Source organism: Coffea eugenioides, chromosome 2, assembly GCF_003713205.1.
Source record: "Coffea eugenioides isolate CCC68of chromosome 2, Ceug_1.0, whole genome shotgun sequence".
In the NCBI taxonomy this organism is placed as follows: domain Eukaryota; kingdom Viridiplantae; phylum Streptophyta; class Magnoliopsida; order Gentianales; family Rubiaceae; genus Coffea; species Coffea eugenioides.
In genome coordinates, this window is record NC_040036.1 from 59,870,070 (window position 1) to 59,892,148 (window position 22,079).

Genomic DNA, 22,079 nt, shown 5'->3' on the forward strand with positions numbered 1-22,079 from the left:
TGGTTGGAAACTCTAATTGTACTTGGATTCAAATGTTCCGTTTTGATTTGTAAAAATACGAATGTGGTTTATAAAAGCGTGTACTCATGATCATGTGTTATATTTGGTTTGTATATGTCTATTTCAAGGATTATATGAAATTACTTGTATTTGATTGGGTCCCGGTTGGATTGTGACGTGGCAGGCACTATTCGCTTTCCATTTCGATTTTCATTTTTCTGGTTCGTGATTTTTTCTTTGTTTAAGCGCGCTACTGTATTCCAGCACGTTTTGAGTTGTGTATAACCATCTTAGTAGTCCTAGCGAGAGCTGGGCAGGCGGTCCGCCGAACCCTTTGGTTCGCCTTAGGGTGAGGTGGGGCTGTCACAGAGAGCCCGGGGTATTATGCTAGACTGTGAGGTTCTCTTGGATATGGCTGCAGAGGCACCACCTAGGGCTGGCGGAAATAAACATGTAAACCAGGATAGAGACTTTGAGTTAAGAATTACACGGTTGGTTCTTGGATTGGAATACATAGAGGGACAAACTTTTGAGGTGAATTTTATTGTCAATGATGAACTCGTTAGTGAGGTATTTGAGTATTCCAACCCTTAGTTTGTGAAAAGATTAAGAAGATTTGGCTTATAGGTTGCAATTTTGAGGACAAAATTCTTTTAAGGAGGGGAGATTGTGATACCCTGATTTTAGGAGAATGTTTAGTTTAGTCTCAAATAGGATATTACGGTTTCTTTATTTTATTTTTATTTTATGACATTGTTTTGTTTTAAAGACTAGAAACTCTACTTGTACTGAAAATCCTAGTTTTACTTGTGACTAACAAGTTTTCTTAAATCTCTCATATTTTAATCGAAACCCTAATTTTAATCGATGGAGTTGTAAAATCCCCTATATTTTTCTTAAAATCCCCTTTTATTTGAACTTTATTACTTTAGACTAGCTTACTACTCATTTACCCCATAAAAAGTGCAAATAAACATAGAATTAAGGGTTTTTTCTTTCATTTTCAAGTTATCGTGTGACGGCCCTACTTCACCCTAAGGCGAACCAAAGGGTTCAGCGGACCGCCTGCCCAACTTTCGCCGAGACTCACTCACTTACTCCAATCCTCAATTCAAATACAATATACATCTCAAATATACATCAAATGTTCCTCAAATTAACATATCATAAGCGAAGCGGAAACTAATTTTAAGCGTGGAACGTACACATACATCCACTTTTGGGTCCAAACAGTCACACTAGCCCAACTATTACACAAATGAGTCCAAATCTAACCTATACAAGATATATGTCATCCAGTCACACGAATAACGTGATACAAGCGCTTCCCTTGCCTCGAGCCCTGTGGAGGGGACATAAAATTTTTTTGGGGTGAGCTAGAAGCTCGGCGAGTAACCAGTAAAATCAGTAATCAAATAAGTTTCACAATAGTTCATTTCAATGATGTCATGAATCAGTAATCAAATATACGTTTATTGCTCTTGTGAGCCAGTGAAATCATTGTACCTAAACATCCAACGCTCAAATTGATCCAGTAACAGTGAAACAGTGATAGGGAGCCATTTGCTCCAAGTAAACAGTGATGGAGACGTTGGTGTTCAGCACAAGACTTCCCAAGAACTCATTGAAGCCAAATCATGTCATGAACTCACATGCAAGCACACATGATATGCAATCGAGTAAATAATGCAAGAAACAATTCATAAGTAGCTTTGGAAATAGTTTGGGGTCACTCACCAACCACGGCTCTTAATCCTCATCCATCATAGATAGTTTTCCTCGATCAAGTCCAAGCTCTTCATTCTACCGAGAATTAACCCAAACTCACAACGATTAAACGTTCTCAAAGATTGGACAGCACTTCCCCTTAAATTCCTTATTTTTCATCCTACAAGACATTACAAATCACATCTCAACTCAATCACAATAAAGCCCCAAAGTTATACACAAAATCATCTCATTTCAATAGCCGTTCAATAGGCCCAAAGTCATACAAGTACGAAATCAAACTAGGAAAATGTCCGGAAATGAAGTTTAAGTTATAAACTAAAAGATAGATTTTTTGCCAGTCGCTTACGTAAAGGGACCAACCAAGCTAACGCTTTATCAGATTGGGGTGAAATAGAAACTGTATTAAGAAGCTAAAGACAAAGGCCTACATCACTTTGTAATGATTAGACAACTTCAGTCGCAGTTTGTAGTGTATTCCTAATCAAAATCTGGATCTAACGAACCAAAAATCTCCACATTCCGGCACTTGTACTGACCGTTCCGATCCCACTATGGTTTCTGGAATGGTACTTTATCGGTGGCTCCAGTTAACACCGTATTATGTCCTCACACCGCAGCAATAACCAAGCTAGACCTGACAGTCCGATTAACGGCCAACTTTTTAGGGCACTTGAAAGCTAAGACATACGGCACTACAACTTCATGTTTTGGCTAATTCTACGTTATCGAGTATGTACATGCATAGGTTTGGAAAAGATCATAACGAACGATTACGATGATAAATATTCAAACCTGATCACTGGATTCACCTAGGGCAGTCAGGATATTTTCATCTTTTCATAGGCTATGTTGCTCCGATTGAGCTGAAATTTTTCAGGAAACTATAAAACATCATTCTATACAACTTTCATGTTTTATACTAAGCCTAATTCGGCCTCTAACATAATGAACTAGAACCAGGCAGAACTGAAGCTACAATTTCCAGAAATCTGGAATTTTCTCAAACCACCATAAAAATCACCAAATCCTCCACACAAACCCACAAAAGTGATATATAAACCATCATTAACCCTGATTAGCATCTTACAACATCAAAATCAACATTTCTATTCAATTGCTATAAGCTTTCACAAGAGTTCAAGGCTGATTTACCTTCCAAAGATGGGTTCACAAGGTTGCACTTCAAGAACCAAATTCCTTAGCTTTCTTTTGCTCTAACTCCCAAGCTTGTTGGATGGGTTGCACAAAACCAAAATTTTTTTCTCTTGTTTTTCCTCTTGTTTCTCTCGATTTTTCCTTTCTTCTTTTCTCCCAAGAGTTGGCCGAAACTTACCTTGTTTCTTTGGCTTTGGTCTTGCTAAGAAGATTAATACTAAGTCCCCTGGTCAAAGTCCACTACCTTTTTGATTAGCCAATCAAAATTAAGCTTAGGAATATCATGGAACCTTTAGGAAGTCTAGCAACTTGTAATTAATCAAAAGTCACACTATGGCCCAATTAAATTCACAATCCTACCAATTTACTCCACAATTTACATACTTGATATATTCCAAAAACTTAATTACACCTCAATTACTCCACTAATCACCCAATCACTATAATTACCTATAATAACATATGTATTGTCATACATAAACTTAATTACATAATAACCTTTTAGTCACAAGTAAAACTAGGGTTTTGATTTAAATTTAAAGTATCCAATTAAAAAAATAATGTGTTAAAACAAGACAAAAGAAAGAAATCAAAATTTTAAAAGAACGAGGGAAAAACATTGTCCTAAAATTCGGGACATCACATATCGCAAATTAGGATTTTTACGCCTTTTTGTAGTGTGACTATTCGGTATGGAGTGTGAATTAAATTTAGTGATTAAGAGTGAGTTTTAGATGATATTAAGTGTGTGATGAGAAGTGATAATAATAAGTTAGTGAATTATAAGTTAAAACCCGAGTATACGCGATTTAAGAAAAATCGGCTTGGGCCGACGGGTATCGTTCACTATCAATTGAACACACCACTTGGCCACCACTTTCCTACCATAAAACATCATTGATATTAGTGCAAAATATCAGCCCCTTACTCAGCTCTTGATGGCCGAAATTATTGACTAGAAAAACAAGGGAAAAGAAAAAATTTGAAAGTTCATCTCATGGCGACAGGTGGCGATCATCCTAAGGTTGTTGACCAACTAATTTCTTCCATATATATCACCAAAAATCACTTAAATTGCTCTTCATTTCAGCGATTCCACCCGTGAGCTTTGAGGGAGAAAACAAGAGAAATAAAACTCCATTTCCATCTTGAGCTTAGCTTGTTTGAGTGAGAAATCAAGAAATCTAAACCGATTAACTTCTAAATTGGGGCTTAGGAAGCTTGGGGAGCTAAAATTTTTCAAGGAAAGGTGAAGGATATCTCTTGCAAGCATTTTATTGAGGTAGTATGGCTGCTCATCCTATTTCTTTCCCTTAATCTTGCCTAAATTATGTAGCAACTTGTATTCTTGGCTTGTGATACCTACTTAAGTGATTTTGATGATTGTGGTTGTGGATTTGTGAGTTAGGGTTTTGAATTGTTCACTTATATTTCTTGTTATTTAGATGGTATATGGTGTACATAATCTTGAGTAGGAAGTTGTAGTATTGGTTCAAGCTAGAAATGTGAAGTTTACACTTTGAATTCACTAAATTCCAGGTTTGAGTTTTTAGATTGCCTTGTTCTGACCGGTTATATTAGGCCATGATGGAGGCTGAATTAGGCTTATCTCAAAACATGAAAGTTGTAGGAAATATGTTATGTAGTTGCTTGTAAAATTTTAGCTCAATTGGAGCACTGTAGCATGTGAAATGACCAAAATACCCTTGACTGCCAAATGTACAGTTTTGCAGGCAGTTTCTGTTTTCCTCTGAGATGTCACATTTTGATATTGAAAATGCATGAACTGGTCATTGATGTCTTCATGAAACTTGTAGTTCTCTGTCTTAGCTTCGAAACAGTATAAAGTGTACTCCAATCCGATAAACGTAGCTTCCGTTGTGATCGAAACACCAAGAGACGTCAAATCTGCCATTTAGCTATTTGCCTTTAAACTTGATTTCAGGTTGCCTTATTAAGACTTGTGTTGTAATTGGATTATTTTGAGCCTAGTTGAAGGGCTATTGTGGTAACATTGCCTATGTGTGACATTGAGGCTAATTTGAGGAAAATAATGAAGCCATAAATGGCTGAAAAATAGGTAAACACAAGGGGGCATGCCGCCCAAATTTTCACTAGAGGTATAAACCAGCCTTTGGAGTTTTGGTTTTGTAATCTGACCTAGATCCACTAAAAACTAGGTTGAGTTATCTTCATGAACATTGTAACCCTTTGTCTTAGCTTCGAGACGCTATCAGTACACCTTGATCCGATAACCACAACTCTAGTTATGGTCAAAACCATGTAACCCGTTTTTATACCATTTTCATTTCCGCACACACGCGCATTCACTTCTTTGCCGTTTTCGCCGCTTTGATTGTTTTAGTCCTTATTTCCATTTGTGATGGTCGATTAACTGATAGTTGAGTATAATCTTTTGTCACAGGTAGTGACGAACCGGACGAAGTCGGTGGACCAGTATAAAGTGTCTTGATTTGCGTGCTAACTATTTTGAGTGAGTAATTGGGTTGGTTTATATGATATATTGTCAAAGTACCTTGTATATGTTAAATGGGTACCTAGACGAAGGTGTAATTTATCTCACTCGACCTAAGCCCATCCTTTGTTCTTAATTTAATATGTGAGAATACATGCCTTGTGTTGAGTATCACCCTTCTGCTATGTGTTGTTAGGGTGATTACATGATTTAAGTTGAACCCCTTGTGCTGTGTGCTGTGTGCTGTTGGAGTGAGTACTTTGTTATGTGCTTTGTTGAGAGATATCATCTATTGAGAGATTGGATATCTCAGGGCTTGGTTCCAGCCTGATTCCAAGGATAGACGGACTGTTCGAACCAGCCAGGATTTGGTCGAAGTTAGTTCCATGCTAACCTTGGAATTTCGTTCTTTGTTAAAGATTTGATTAAAGCTAAGTGATTTTGTTTCGCTCGAGCTGCTGTGTGATGTTGACTGGCCAGCGGGGGTTGATAAGGTGAACGGAAAAAATAAGTGGAGTCTACGGACCATGAGTATTTTGGTTGACGGAGTGTCAACAGGCATTCAAACTCGGAGAAATGAACTGACTTTGAAGCCACTCGTATCCTACCATTGTGATATTACATTTCTGTCTATTGATGTGCAATATCTTGGTTTACATGTTTATTTGGATCTGATTTTATATTTTACCCCTGATTATTCACTAAGCATATAGCTTACCCCTATTCCATTTGTTTTTCTTAGCTTGGGAAGGTGCATAGACTTTTGGTTTACAGAAATTGATTTTGCCTTAGTACTTGTTATAAGTTGACTAGTAAGATGTATATATTTGTTGTGGTGGTTATAGTTAGTAACTTTTCTAGAATTTACTTTCTAGTACCAGTGGTATGTATGGCTTGATGTAATAGTTTATATAACTTTTGAAAGATGTAATAGTGTATATAGAACTTTCTTTTAGGGTGAAATTTATTTTATCATTTTTGGAATCGAGTTCTGGCGCGAGCTAGGCAGGCGATCCGCTAAACCCTTTGGTTCGCCTCTGGGTAAGGTGGGGTCGTCACATTCTTTACTTGAAATGTCAATTACTTTAAATTTCTAGTTATTATTTTCTCGATTTTCTTTCATGCTCTTCTACTTGCTCTATTACGTGCTTGCATGTTTTCTTGGCCTCACTAAGCGTTAGCTCATCCCATTCCATTTGTTATTCCTTAACAGGGGAGTGACGTGGATAAAGTGATTGGACGATACTAGTGAAGGCTAGTCTTTTGTATAGTTTGGTATTTGGTAACTGACCTTTGGGGAAAATTGTAAGATTTGGAACTCGATGTAGTTGACTTGAGATTTGTATTCTTGGATGTAATTGTGCAATGAAAAATTATAATCGTGTTATTATTTTGGCACATTTAGATGTAATCATTTGGAATTGGTTTGTTTTTCATTTGAGAATTATAGTGAGTCCCGACGAGTGTTGGGCAGGCAGTCCGCCGAACCTTTTGGTTTGCCTTAGGGGGAGGTGGGGTCGTCACAGCCACTGGATCTTGTATGAACACATGATTAACCGTCTCCTCCACCTGAGTGCAGCATCTACATTTGGACGCCATCTGAACACTGCACTGCCTTAAAATCATCTCTAACGGAACAAGCTTTCGAATAACTCGCCATACAAAGAAGGAGATTTTAAGAGGAAACATAAATTTTAGGAGCACTTTTCTTTTCTTTTTTTTTTGAATACTTCATGTTTCTTCCAAAAAATTTAACACCTTTACTATTATTGAAAATTCTCAAATTTCCTACCCCAGTATGGAGTGCGATCATAAATGTTTTGAAATGAAGCACCAATTTAAGTTCAAATGGGGATGCAAAGGATAAATAGTGTTTAGATAGTAGAAAAAATTGCCAAAACATCATTCTTACTTCACATGACAACCAAAGTGAAGAATAGTTCGTTAGGAGAATCCATTCCCTTTGGACATTTGAAAAATTTTCAAATATAGGGTTATGATCATCAAAAAACTTATTTGAAATGAAATTATACCTTTTATGGCTCAAATAAGAAAACAAATGATAAAATCTTTATAAATAGATAGAGAAATGAACGTCTAAAGCATCTTCCCAAATTCTCAAAACAAATAATAGTAATGAATGTTTTTACTTTCAACTAGATGTGGATTGAATCCAGTTAGACACAATAAACCTTCCCAAAGTAAAAATTGCCTCACTTTGAAGTGTGTCAATCAAAGTATCTAACTGTGGAGGTTTGATAAAATTGGGTGAAATATGAATAGCAAAAATGAAAGATAAAAGGCATTGTACTAGGTTTCTTAAGACAAACTAACAGATTTGAATGGTCTTCAAGAATTTGATTTTTACATACTCTCATTGAATTGTCTCAACCACAAATCTAGTGTATGCAAAGATTTAGAAAGCTGAATGCACACTTACAAATTTCATGCAAGAAAAGGTAAAATTGAGAGTTTAAACTTAGACTTGTTTCTTAAGATCCATCATGAAGCTTTATTATGAGCGAAAAAGGAATGGAATGCACATAAATATATACATGATTGCAAAACAAGGATAGTCCAAATGAAAAACTTTATTATTACAAATGTTTGAAATGAAAATTTTGCTCAACTGGAATTCAAATAAGAAAATAAAAATCTCTAAGGAACTCTCTTTCATACACACACATACTCTCTCTCTGTTCTTTGTTTTAGGACAAAACGCATTATAGACAAAAAAAAATTTATAAACAACTATATTGCAAAATGTGACAGCCCCACCTTTCCCTAAGGCGAACCAAAGAGGTTAGCGGACTGCCTGCCCAGCTCTCGCCAGGACTAACGATGCAGTTAAACATGATTTAAAACGTTCCGAGAGAATAAAAGCGCGCTCAAACAAGTCAAAATCGCAAAATAGCCAAACGAAAATCAAAACCGTCGATGAATAGTGGGTGCCATGTCATACAACTCGGAAAAACATTTCCAAACCAAATAGGACACATAAACAGGGTTAAACAGTGTTATACACATACGTTTGTAATTTACAAAACAAAAGGGAGATAATTGGATCAAAATACATTTAGGGTTTTTCCAACTATCGAGGAGCTTTACAAAATATATTAAAACTAGCTCAACTCGTGCTTCAAAACATCATAGTCCCCAAAAGTGGTTCCCTGTAAGGAAAACAAAGGCAACAGAAAGGGGTGAGCTTTACGCTCAATGAGGTACCAAACATATAGGGGTAAAATCATGGCCTTTCACGTTTAATCAATCAGATACATATACCAGATATAAAGGAAAGCATTTAGACACAGTGATTCAAAGGGAAGGATACAGGTGGCTCTCAGGAGCCAGATTTCCATCTGCAGTACTTGATCCGAACCCGTTGACTCTCCGTCAACGTACATAGAACCAACATATCCGTAGACCCCACTTTACACCAATTTCCGTCCACCAAACATACCCCTACCGGGCCCGAACGCCGAACAGAACAGAAGTGGTAATACTCGAGTATACCGGAATTAAGGGTCTCAATACCCAAAGATTCCTGAAACAGACTACCGTGGTTCGTTATCTAATCGACCAGGCCCTTGCCGGCCTGACTTGAGTAACTAGCCACAGGTGTTGAGCTCAGAGGTCACAGAAAGGTCGTTGGATACTAGTCTCCAAACGACGTCCGAATAGACTCAGATAACAGATTACATATAGTCAAGAGGCATACAGACGGACAAGAGAACGAGTGTGATAAAGTGTGATAAAGTACACCCTCGTCTCAAACAGATTAAACAGATAGTACAATCATTCAGATCACAGATTGCAAGTGCAGAAATCAAGTTAAGCAACAAGTGAGGGGAGTGGTACACTCACCGGTTCAAGTACAGATACTTCAAAAGTTTTCACTTCAGATTGGCTTTAATCGCCAAGAAACCCTGAAATCATCAAAGTAAACCAATTGAAGGTTTCACATCCAAAATCGAATATACAAGTGAGGCTCGACTACATGTCGTACGCCTTTCCATGTTAAGTACTAGTGAGGCTAGTACAAAAGAATGTGACTTTTGAGCAAAAAGGATAACAGTTGGTCCTAGGGTTACAAACAACTCCTAAAACCCATCATTTTTTTTCAAAAGGCAACTCAAACCTAAAGAGACTAAACGGCCTAGAAAATTGGACAGCATTTCCCCTAAATTTGCTTACTTTTCCAGCCATCATGGCTTCATTTTTCCTCAAATCAGCCCCAATGTCATACGCAATATAAATTCATCACAACAGCCGTTCAATAGGCTCAAAGTCATTCAAGTACAAAATTTAGCTAGGAAAATGACCGGAAATGAAAGTTAAGCCCTAAAACCCAAAAACAGTTTTGACGTCATTTAGCTTATTGGACACAACTCGCACTACAATTATCGGATGGAGGTACAATATACACCATTTCGAAGCTAACAGAAAGGGCTACAATGTTGTAGAAGTCCATTCAGTCCAGTTTGTAGTGTAACTAAGTCAAAATTGTGATGAACCAAACCAGAACCACATAAACAGGTTAGCAAACCGCATTCTGGTTAAACAACCATAATTCAGGCTACCAAAATCCAATTCAAGTGATTCCAAAGCCATCCAAAAGCTAAGATACCAGGATATATTTCTTAAGAAGACATCAACAACCAAATCAATCGTATTCCCAATCAAATTAACCAAATACCAAAGCTGATTACCAAGTTCGGACAGAAACAGGGCAGCAGGGGTATTTCAGTCTTTTCACAGGTTACATTGCTCCGATTGGCCTGAAATTTTGAAGGATACTATAAAATATTATTCTCTACAACTTTCATGTTTTAAGCAAAGGCTAATTCGGCCTTTAACTATGAGGAACAGTACCGAGCAGAATGGGTTGGATTGAAACCCTAATTTCCTTTCAATGCGGAAATTTTCCGCAATTAGCCACAACTTACACCCTCTAGCTTCATTTAAGATCATTTCCATCCATCATACCAAGCCACACCATAATAATCATATGAAAACAAAAAAATCATGATTAAATAGAAAAATTCAATAATTGCAACCAAAATCATGAAATAGCCCACAATTTCACCTCTCAAACTACCACAAGCCATCAATTAAACATCATTAGGTAGAAAAGAGAGGTTTCTTAGTTACTCACCTTATCAACTCAAGAAAAGAGACCACTTAGCACTTTAGCCTTCCAAACCACTTCACTAATCACCTTACAAGCACTAAACTAAGAGGTTTTATGGAAGAAATTCAAGATTAAACGGTTAGTTTGTGAGATTGATTGGGCAAGAGCAAGAGAGAAAAGCTTTTTTTCTTTTCTTTTCCAAGAGGATATTCCATGAAGCTTGAAAAATGAAGAGTAATTTTAGTCATTTTGATTTATTTGGTAAAGTCATGAATAGTGGTCAACAAGTAAGAATTAATCTTCAAGTGACACTTGTCACTTTCATTAAATGCTAAGCTATCCTTTTGTCTCTCCAACTCTCATCCATTTGGTATCCTCTAATTACCTCTTAACACCTATTAAAATAAACCCAGTATCCAACACTTAACCTAATTGGCCGAATTTTACCGAACTTTCCGCACTAGCGGGTCCCACATCCGATATACGCTCTTAATTTCTCAAAAACTAACCGATACTAGAAAAATCATTTTAAAACTATATTTACTCATAAAATTTATTTTTAAAATTTTTCGAATAAAGAAAATGTGGAAAAACGTGCAATTAAAAGAAAATAAAACCTAAAAATTAAGAAAATTACGGGTCCTCACACAAAATCTCTTAGATACTATAAAATGGCGCTTCCAGATGAATTCTCCATGTTTCACATTGCAAGATCTACCCAAGGATCAAATAATATTTCAATATTTTTAAAAATTTTATTAGACCAAAATTGTTGTCAAATATGAAAAAATCATTTCTATCTTATTGAAATATCTTTATGATTGCGGGAAGGGAAAAAGAGAAAAAGAAAAATACCCAGAATTAGTAAGCAAAACTATAAATCCGATATGCATGTCCTATGGAGGAGCCCTTTTATGCTAGGATTTGGTTTAGTATGAAAAATGTAATCTTCTAAGGTATGCATTATGCAATACCTAATGGATCCGATCAATTTACTAATATTCGACTGAAAAATAATTTGAAGATTTGGCTAATTAGAATGGCAAAAGACATTTGATCTAACCGGATAAGGACAAAGTCTAAATTGATTGATTGCTTTGGTTGGCACATGAAGAATTGTCAAAAATCAATTTAGCAAGAAAGAACCTACTCTTGAAAGGATTGCAATATCTCGACTAGTTTCTTCAGTGAAGCATGGATCAAAACCCTAAAAGAGAATAAATTGGTCAAATGGATTGAATGGAATTAATAGTTTACTCAAAAATCAACTGGATTGTCCGCCCATTTGTAGTTTCAAATTTCACAATTTTCGTTACAATGCATTAGTCTATGTGCCTTCTAAAATCAATATTTGACCTCAATATATTTATTATCCCAACAACAAAGAATCATTTGTGAATTTTTTTAATTAAGTGTCCTTAAGTAAGGGATTTTACCAACTTTGACAAAATGACCAAAAAGAGAATATTATAGCCTCATATTCTAATGTGTAAAAACTACTCTATAATCTTCAATGCTATCATCATGGAAGGAATCAGATCCTCCCTTATCTTGTGCACTATCCTTTGCATGGTACAAAAAATATAAACTTGCAAGTTTCATTAGATTATATATTCGAGACAAAGGATTGTTCATTCTTAACGCAGGATTTCCTAAGTGACATTCCCTCTATCATTAATGTATGATGAAAATTTATTAAAGCAAATAAATATGCAACATAACACTCAAAACATGACCTAAAGATGCTCCATTTGGACGCCGGGGTAAACCTAAAAATGATATGCAATAAATGTATAGTTTTAATGCAATAAACTGAAATTTAAATATGTAATAATCTATCTAAAAAGGTGGTATGCTCTAAATGAGTACCATACAGGGACTCTTATTTTTAAGGTTTATGAATGTGAGAAAAAAGAAAAAATAGAGTTAGTTCAGTTGTAGATGACGCATAACATATTGGAATAACAAAATGGTACAGAAACAGAAGGCAAAAAGGGTAAAATCCCTTTTCTTATGTCTAGTGTTCCTAATAGGGTAAAGTAAACTCTATATTAAGTGATTTTTAAATGGATGCTTGAGGTTGGAGTTCACTAATGCATCTAAACTCGATAAGGTTTCAGGTCCCCAAACCTTCAGACCAAAAAGCAAAAAGTCATTAATTGCAAGACCTCCGGTCAGTGGTTCGAACAATCCCCTAAGTACCACTATGGATGTAAGGCACACCATTTGCATACTCAAGAAAATCAATTCTAATCCTATAACGAAATGTGGGATGGTGCCCACGAAAATAAAAGTAGGATAAAAGTAATGTATGCACGTATGAAGTGCTTCCTTTGAGCGAAAGGATTAAATACCATTAAATATGAATGAAAATCCTAAGATAATTATTCCCTCATCCAAGATGCAAGTGTGATATAAGTAAATAAAGAAGCCATTTATCATATACATGAAGGATGGGGAACGAATATGAGTGTGAAATACAAAAAGATTCTAAAAAGGAAAATACAACCTAAGACATACAAATATAATATGCGAGAGGCTTAGAAAAGGAAAATATGACTAAATCAAGTATTCGAACTCACTAAACTGACTAGTAAATCTCTATTGGAGTCGCCAAATTATCGCGCCCCATTTTTTGCAATAAAATTTTTTACAAAAAGTGTTTTTTTATTAAAAAAAAGTGAAAAAGGCCTAAAATGAAACTTTAAAGAATGCAACAGTTTGAGCCCAAACTTGAGTCTAAAAAAGATTTTTAAAAAAATAGGAGTCACCACTTGGTATTGAATTTAAGTGTACCAAATCATACAAAAATGTTTTTGATGAAAGATAAAATGAAATAAAACCCTTTTTGACAACTCCAGATCTTTGAAAATAAAAGAAGATGAGTTTAGGAGTCACGGTTAAAAAAAGTGAAGGCAAATGTTCGATCAGATCAAACTTAAGGTACTCTTTCAACCTAGTTTAAACTAGTTGCGAGATTTAGTAAAATATTTTCCTAATCTATCTCTTAAACTTATCATACTTGGATGTTTCCTATATGGAAGCAAAACTAAATTTAAAGAAAATATAGAAAAAAAAGGCAAAATGTCCATTCAAGAACTAATGGGTACCAATCACATTAATTGGAAAACTCCAAAATAATTCCTTGAAAGGGTCACGAATATGCAAAAATGAGATTCAAAGAAAAGAAAATTAAGCTTTATATATAGGTAGAAATGGCTAAAGAAAAAGAAATGTAACATACTAGGTACGAGAGACAAAAGCTCGTGACACAATTTTCTTTCTTATAAAGGAGTTAATGGAATATTTAAATTAAAGGACTATAATCACCCATTTTGATATTTGAAAAGTGACTCTTCTGATATAAATAGGCAAATGAACTAACTTATTTTTTTAATTTTCTAAATGAAATGCAAATTTAAATGATATAGCTCATGCATATAGGAATAAAGGGATAATATGAGAAATATCACGTAAATAAGAAAAGTTGCCTAAAATAGAAAAAATGCATGAAAATGCACTGAATAATATACAAAAGATGAATCTAATGTGTTGAACACCTAAGAGTCTAGCGTTGAACTAACCCATTTTTAGAAATTCTCACTAGCGTTGGACTAACAAGGAGGTGAGTAAGAGTACAACTAGTGTTGGACTAGTATAGTGACGTTATGCATCTATAATACATAATAAAATAGATAAAGTATGAATTAAAACAAATAAACATATAAGAATACATAGAACACATAACATATAAGCATAATATTTACATGCAAAATTTAAAAAAAAAAAGTGGGTAAAACACATAAACACGTAAGATACATAAATACACAAAACTTATTTATTACATTGAGAGACCTAACTACAATCTAAAATGAAAAATATAATAAAATAAATCTATCTGTCCCATCTATTACATTTAAGGACCTAACTGTAAGGATCGAAGACAACCTAAGAGGGGTATGAATTAGGTTATTTAAAAACTAATCAAGTTATTAGACACTTGTTTGCTTAATATGAAATTTATCCTCTTTTCTAGGCTATCACTCAATGAATCAATTAGAGAGAAAGCAAGAAAGCTTGAGAGTAGAAGAGATAAGTAATTAAGATGCACACGATAGTAAATAATAAGAAGAGAATAGCAAAACAATTTCACTTGCAAGCTCCATTTGAGCTTGAATATCACTTTATAGAACAAGTACTTTCTTCAAGTTGATCAAATACAACCAATCTTTGTGTACGAAGGAAGGATCACTTCCTCCTTACCCCAAACTACACTTGGACAAGTTAGAAAGTTTTACTATCACTCTGGATAACTCTCACAAAACTACACTATTGAAGTATTTTTCTCACACAAGAAAAGCTTACACGAAATTCACACAACTAAGAGTACAAGTCTTCCTTGTAGAGTATTTTACACCAAAATCACTCTTGATCTTTTGTAGTTTCAATGTGCAAAAGTACTATGAAAGTAGCTGACCATGCTCTATTTATATGAAACCAAAAAATTCCTCTATTAATGCTTCCAACGAATAGAAGGCAGTTGAAGAGTCAACTAGCCGTTAGGAGTGTCCGACGTCCGGTACTCCTGTTTCTTACGTCCGACAGCAGGCAGTGAGCTTGAGAGATTTTCTTCAATTCTTTCGGACATCCGGTACCTTTAATGCTTGTGTCTGAAAGCAGATAGTGAAATTCAGAAATTTTCTTCAATTCTTTCGGATGTCCGGTACCTCCAATGCTTTGCGTCCGAAGTGCCACATTGTTTATCGGACGTCTGGTGCTCTAATGTTTTGCGTCTGATCGAAGTCAGTGAGTTAGAAGAAATGTTTTAATTCCTTCGAACGTCTGGTGGTGGAGTTCATCATGCGTCCGAAGTTGCGCAATGATTATTGGACATCGGATCCTGTCTACACAAGCGTCCGACAGCTTTAACAACTTTTGTTTCTTTCAATTGTACTTGATCTTTGAATCTGATTTGCTTCATAGTTGAAAGTATTTCTTGAAGAGATATTAGTATCATCCATTTGTTTTGTAAACATCAAAAGTTAGGGACTAAGATTAACAATCTCCCCCTTTTTGATGATGACAAAACAATGAATGGGGGAAAAAATAATTGAGACAAAACTCCCCCTCACTCAATGCATCAAAAAGTTTTTAAGTGCTAAGATTTTTAAGGTCAGAATAACTCCCCCTCAGGATAACTCCCCCTTACACATTAACCAATTTACCCCTTACATCTCCCAACATCCATTTCTCTCCCTTTTTGTCATCATAAGATGATTTTAACAACCAATATCAGCAATCCAATATCAATAATGCAATCATACAATCAACATCAGAAATGAAATCCAATATCCAATCCAATCCAATATACCAAAGCATACCAGAAATGCAATTCAAACACAAACACAGAAAATTAATACCAGAAATCAGAAGAAGTACCAAACAGAGAAATACTATCAAAAATACATTAGCAAATTCACTAGAAATGATTAAAACTAACCAATATCCATTAGTACAGAGTACTTGAACCATCAAAAGAGAGAATTACAAAAGATGCAAATGCCTAATATGAAATGCCATCCTAAAATGAAGTGCAAGTGCCTAAGAGTGCCTAAATGGTGATCTTGGACGATCCAGGCTTTCTTCTTACAAGGCAAAACTGAGCAGGATCTACTTCCTCTTCAGTTTCCTCATCATCATCATCACTAGTTTCAGTTGCTGGAGCCTTCCCTTTATCTTGTGGCTGAGAACTTGAGGCATGGACTTCAGGAGTGGATTTAGTTTGTGGCCCTTTATCCCGTGGAACAGGAGTTGACTCAGTTTGAAACTCTTTTTGGTGCACATTTTCATCTTCTTGTGGGACAGGAGGCACAAACAGGTTTCTTTTGTCTATAAAGGTCGTTTGTTGCTCAGATGGCATAGTCATCATCAGACCATCTTCAAAAAGGAGAATGTGTTGTTTGAACTCCTCAAGTAAGGAGATGACTTCATGGTTGGATGAGGAAGGCTGAGTGGATGATTTTCTAGGATGGATGGTGAAGGGTAAAACATACTGAGACTGGTCTCTGGGAGGTCTGGGGGTGACAGGAGTTTCATGATCACTCTTTGTCCTAGACTCCAAAACAGACTCCTTGTAGCACCAATGACCATCAAAGAATCTTAGATTTTTCCTTTCAAAATAAGCTTTTGAAAAGATGGTGGATGTACTTTCTTTTGGAGATACTCCAGTGAAGGGTATTTTGAAGTGAGCAAAAATTGGAGTTAAAAACTTTCCATAGTAGAGTTTCCTACGGCTATCTGTGCTGATTTTGAGCAAAAATTTGCACATTACAAAGCCAAAATCAATTCAGATTTTTTCAAGAAAGCAGTAAAACAAGTAAAGCTCCATTTGTTGGCATCAGTCTTATGACCATCAGTAGGAACTAACAAGTTTGAAATTATTGCAAAGATGATCAAATTTTGATTGAGATCTTCCAATTTTACTTCAGCAGGTGTTAAAATGTTGTCGAAAGTAAGTCATCAGTTTTTCGAACATGAAAATGATGATAGGCAGAAGAAACTCTTCATAAGAGAAAAAGTTTTACAAATTTTTTCTTAATCATCTCTCAACTTTTGGTCGTAACACCCGCATAACTAATGTCAAGAATTTGACTACAGTAATCAATGAATGATAGAAGAACAATCAGTGTTAAACTACCACTTCCTAAGGTAGCAAAGAAACTGATGAAGCATTCGGTTAATCAAGATTGGGAAGCGTCAGAATGTGAGACCATTTTTGGAATTCAAAGCTTAAGAACTGTTCAAGGTCAAGGCTTTTAACGAATTCAGACGGAGACATGGTTTCTCTTGAGTGATGAAGCCCTTCCTGTGAAATCATTCAAACCTTTCTCTGCACATCATCAATAAACTTGGACAATGATAATGTGACATCTTCCTCAGTTTGAGCAACACGTTCTCTTTTTCAGTCGTCCATTTTCCACCGCATGTCATAGTTCCTCTAGGACATTCTCCTGGTGTAAGCTCAACAATATCTTCATCTTTAAGCCTGGTGGTGCGTCTGATACCAGCAGGGTCTCCTCTCAATCGAACCATGATGATATGCAAGATGATTTTGTTGCAGACATCGATAAAGATGTGTATGAAATGGACTAAGATTACAATTTAGACTACAATGTATGCGTGAATCTTCCTAAATGAGTGAATTTTGAGTGACTAGGATTTTTGTTGAAAATTGGGATTGGTGGAGTGGTTGGTAGTTAGAAGGAGTTATGAACGCCAATAAATGCGCAAAAGGGGTGTGATTGTATTGGAGAAGTCAATTTCTTGGAACTCGTTCTGAGGAGAGATGAATTTGAAATTTGAAAGTGAGAGAAGAGGAAATGGTGCGTCCGAAACAACGGTTAAAATTGAACTAAATGAAGGAGAGGACTTCTTTATAACAAGCATCTTTTGAGTGTCGGACGGCTGAACGAAGAGAAGCGTCCGACACTACCGTTCGATCCAAAATTTTTCTAGAAAATGGCTTAGAACACTGTCGGACATCCGTTCATATGTATTGGACGTCTGATAAAGTGTGACCAGAGAATTTTTAGAAAATCTTTTCTAAAACGCCCAATTTTGTTCTTAAAAACACAAACTGATCAAGTGGTAAGGCTTTTGTAAGAATATCAGTAATTTGATCTTTTGAGCAAATATATTGTACACAAATTTCACCTTTTTGGACAAGATCATGAATGAAATGATGCTTTATGTCTATATATTTTGTCCTAGAATGTTGAATAGGAGTTTTTGTCAAATTTATGACTGTGAGAACTCAAAAATTTATGTGTACACTTCAAATTTATTTTATTACATTTAATCTATTATTAGAAACATTATATGTAACAAATGAATGGTTAAATTAAATGCATAATTGAATTCCTTTAAAATTAAAAATTTAGGAAAAAATAATATAATAAATAAATAAAACAATAACCAAAATATTAGAATGGTGTAGAAAATTTTGAGAACCAAACAAATATATGATAGATCTATTGCCAATTTGTGTCATTAGAATTTATTATATAGTTCGAGACCAAATCTTTATATAATAAATTCTAAACGGCTGAGGGGCCGCTGTTAGCCCCCATGGCTGGCGTTAGGAAGTAAGAGAGATTTTCGCAACTTGCGTTAGGGATGCCGCTGTTAGCCCCCCATGGCTGCCCTTCGGCCAACGGCTGAGGGGCATGGAGGATCGCCATCCGCACGAAAGTCTTTCTCGCAGCTTTGTACTCAACCAGATGATTCGCCTATACAACTCCGCTCAGCGATGACCTACAAAGGTGAGGCAGCAGTAATATTCTCCAAGACACATGTGGAGAAATTTGCTGCTCCTTATCGGTGGACACTGGTGGGAAAATTCTCCCACGGTCGGCCAGTTCTGGAGGAGATAAGGAGGTTCTTCACAACGCTAAACCTGAAGGACCATGTTGCTGTTGGGCTCTTGGATTACCGTCACGTGCTGCTGCAGTGTTCGGCCGAACCAGACTTCACCAGAATCTGGACGAGAGGGATTTGGCAGATGGGTAAATATCCAATGCGTGTATTTTGTTGGACAACGGATTTCCACGTCCACAAGGAGTCCTCATTAGCTCCAGTATGATTTTTGCTTCCGCCTCTACCAGTTCACTTCTTCGACAAACACTCGCTGTTCTCCATCGTTAGTCCAGTAGGGAAGCCATTATTCTTGGATGCAGCGATGGTTGCTGGTACGCAGCCGAGTGTAGCGCGGGTGTGCATGGAAGTGGATTTGCTGAAACCGCTATGTCTGAGGGTTTGGGTGGCGGTGAAAGGTGCAACTGGTTTTTGGCAAAACATTGTCCCTAATGCTTTGCCAGCGTACTGTGCTGGGTGTTGGAGACTGGGTCACTCGCTGACTGATTGTAAGAGGAAGTCGGTGGCGCAGGGGTGAGGGAAACAAGCGAATGCCCGCCTGATGCGGCATGGTCCAGTCACCTTCCTCAACTGCTCACGGCCAGGAGCAGCCTGCTGTTACGGCAACAGCGCTGACCCAAGAGGGGCCACGGGATCAAGTGCGGCAACTTTCCCTGGCCGCTGACCAGAACCAAACACAGTTGCAGCAGGTTCGAGAGATGGTCCTCGAACGGCAGGATGTTGGCAACGAACGAGGTCCAGTGGAGTTCCCTCCACCCGAGCAGAATGCAATCGCGGGTCAGGCAGCAACAACAAGTGAAGAAGAATTGAATCAGGAGTTCGTCTCCTCTGAGGAAGGCGAGGTCGAGGAGGTAAATGGGCAAGAGGGGGATACATCTGCCCTGCTAAACAAGCAAGAGATGGTGCGGACAGTCGGGACAGGTGAGAGAGCTGGGACAGTTGTCCAGGGAAGAAGTCAGCAGGCCAATCAGGTGCAAATCCATGGCGGTGAAACACAGGGGCATGAAGGCATCCCGAGGTTGTCCGAAGCCAGAGAGTTGGAGTTTGAACAAGAGGAGAATGAAGATATGGACGACACGCGGCCTACTGAGTTACCCCAGGTAGCGGGTAATTTGTCGCCAAGGATGGTTGTTGTGCCTGAGACTAGTTCGGCATCGTTGGTGGTGGAGCTAAATATTGATCACCCCGGTGACGGTGGTATGGGGTTCAAAAAGCCCAGGGGACGGGGGGCTCGGATTCATTTGTCATCCGATAGGCAGCTCAGGTCAGCAACATCTACTCATAACTCTTTCCAGGCTCTCCATCATGATTAATATGCTTATGTGGAATATTAGGGGAGTATCTAGGAGACCAAATTTGCGTAGGTTGATAAAATTAGTACGATTGCGTGGTGTTCAGTGTGTGGCTATATCAGGGCCAAAAGCACACATCTCTCATATTGATTGCATTCGCATGCGGCTATCTTTTGATTCAGTAGTGGTCAACCTGACAGGGGACCTCTGGGTGTTCTTTAGTCATCCTTTTAGTTGTTCGGTAGTTGGGAATTCTAGTCAGCATATTTCGTTGTTTGTCCAACACCCGTGGTTTCCGGGTCCTGTGCTTTTCTCTTTTGTCCACGCGAAGTGTTCAGTGGTGGAACGTCGTGACTTATGGAGCCAGTTACTTAGGGATAAACCTGTGGCCACGCCTTGGTACATTGGGGGAGATTTCAATGTCATAACGGCCCCTCACGAAAAACGAGGATGCCGGCCTTTCATCGTGTCTGAAGGCGTGGAGTTCCTGTCATTCATGGAAGAGGCAGGGGTTTTTTATGCTGGATTTTCGGGGCCGAACTTCACATGGTGCAACAATATGAGGGGCCGAGCGCGGATATGGAAACAGCTGGATAGATTAATACTCAATGAAGAGTGTCTGGGTGTAGCCTCGGCGATCTCGGTCGTCCACCTGGCCAGACATCCATCGGATCATTCCCCGCTAAAGATCTCCTTTGCTTCCAGAGGGGACAATAAACCGCGGCCATTCCGTTTCTTAAATGTGTGGACCACAAGACCGGATTTGATGGAAGTGATTCGACAGGCTTGGAATATGGAAGTGCAGGGATCCCCCTTGCGGATTCTATGCTCAAAACTATTGGCGGCTCGAAGGGGTATTCAAGGGTGGAATAAACAGTCCTTTGATAATATCTTTGATGCGGTAAAAGAGGCAGAAGGCGGGTTGTTGAGGGCCGAGGATGCAGTGGTGCATGAGGACTCTGAGGGGGCACAGGTGGAGCTCAATAAGGCCCAGGCGGAGTTAAAACGGGCTCTAGGAATGGAGGAGCAGTATTGGCGTCAGAAGGCTAGAGTGATTTGGCTACGTAGTGGGGACCAAAATTCCAAGTACTTCCATGTGGTGGTTAAGCAGCGGAGAGTGCAAGGAATGATCCACAGAGTTAAGAGGTCCGATGGAGCGTGGGTGAAGGACGATGATGGAATAGCAACAGAGGCAATTGCATATTTCTCTAACCTATTTGCTGGTGCTACAGGTTCAAATTTGGATGGGTTGCTAGGGTTAATTCTGTCCTTGATTACGGGGAAGGACAATAGGATCTTGGAGGAGGTTCCGACCTTGGAGGAAGTTAGGCGTGTTGTGTTCGCAATGGATGGGGAGAGTGTCGCGGGTCCGGATAGCTTCACCGGGAAGTTCTTCACCTTTGCTTGGGACATCATTGCTCCGAATGTTTACAAGGCCATAGTGAGCTTCTTCTGTGGTGCAGAGCCTCCTCGGTTTACCACATCTACCTCCATTGTTCTGATTCCCAAAGATCCGAATCCCCAGGATTTTTCCAAGTTTAGGCCTATTAGTCTTTGCAATTTTTTCAATAAACTAGTATCCAGGATCCTGGTGGAACGGGTAGCCCCGCTTTTGCCAAAAATTATTTCTCCTCAGCAGACGGATTTTGTTAAAGGGCGGAACATCACAGAGAACTATTTACTAGCCCAGGAGCTAATCACAGGCATTAGCAAGAAGGCTCGGGGATGCAACGTAGTGTTGAAGTTGGACATGGCAAAGGCGTATGACCGGATGTCTTGTGTGACAGCCCCACCATCCCCTAAGGCGAACCAAAGAGGTTAGTGGACTGTCTGCCCAGCTCTCGCCAGGACTAACGGTGCA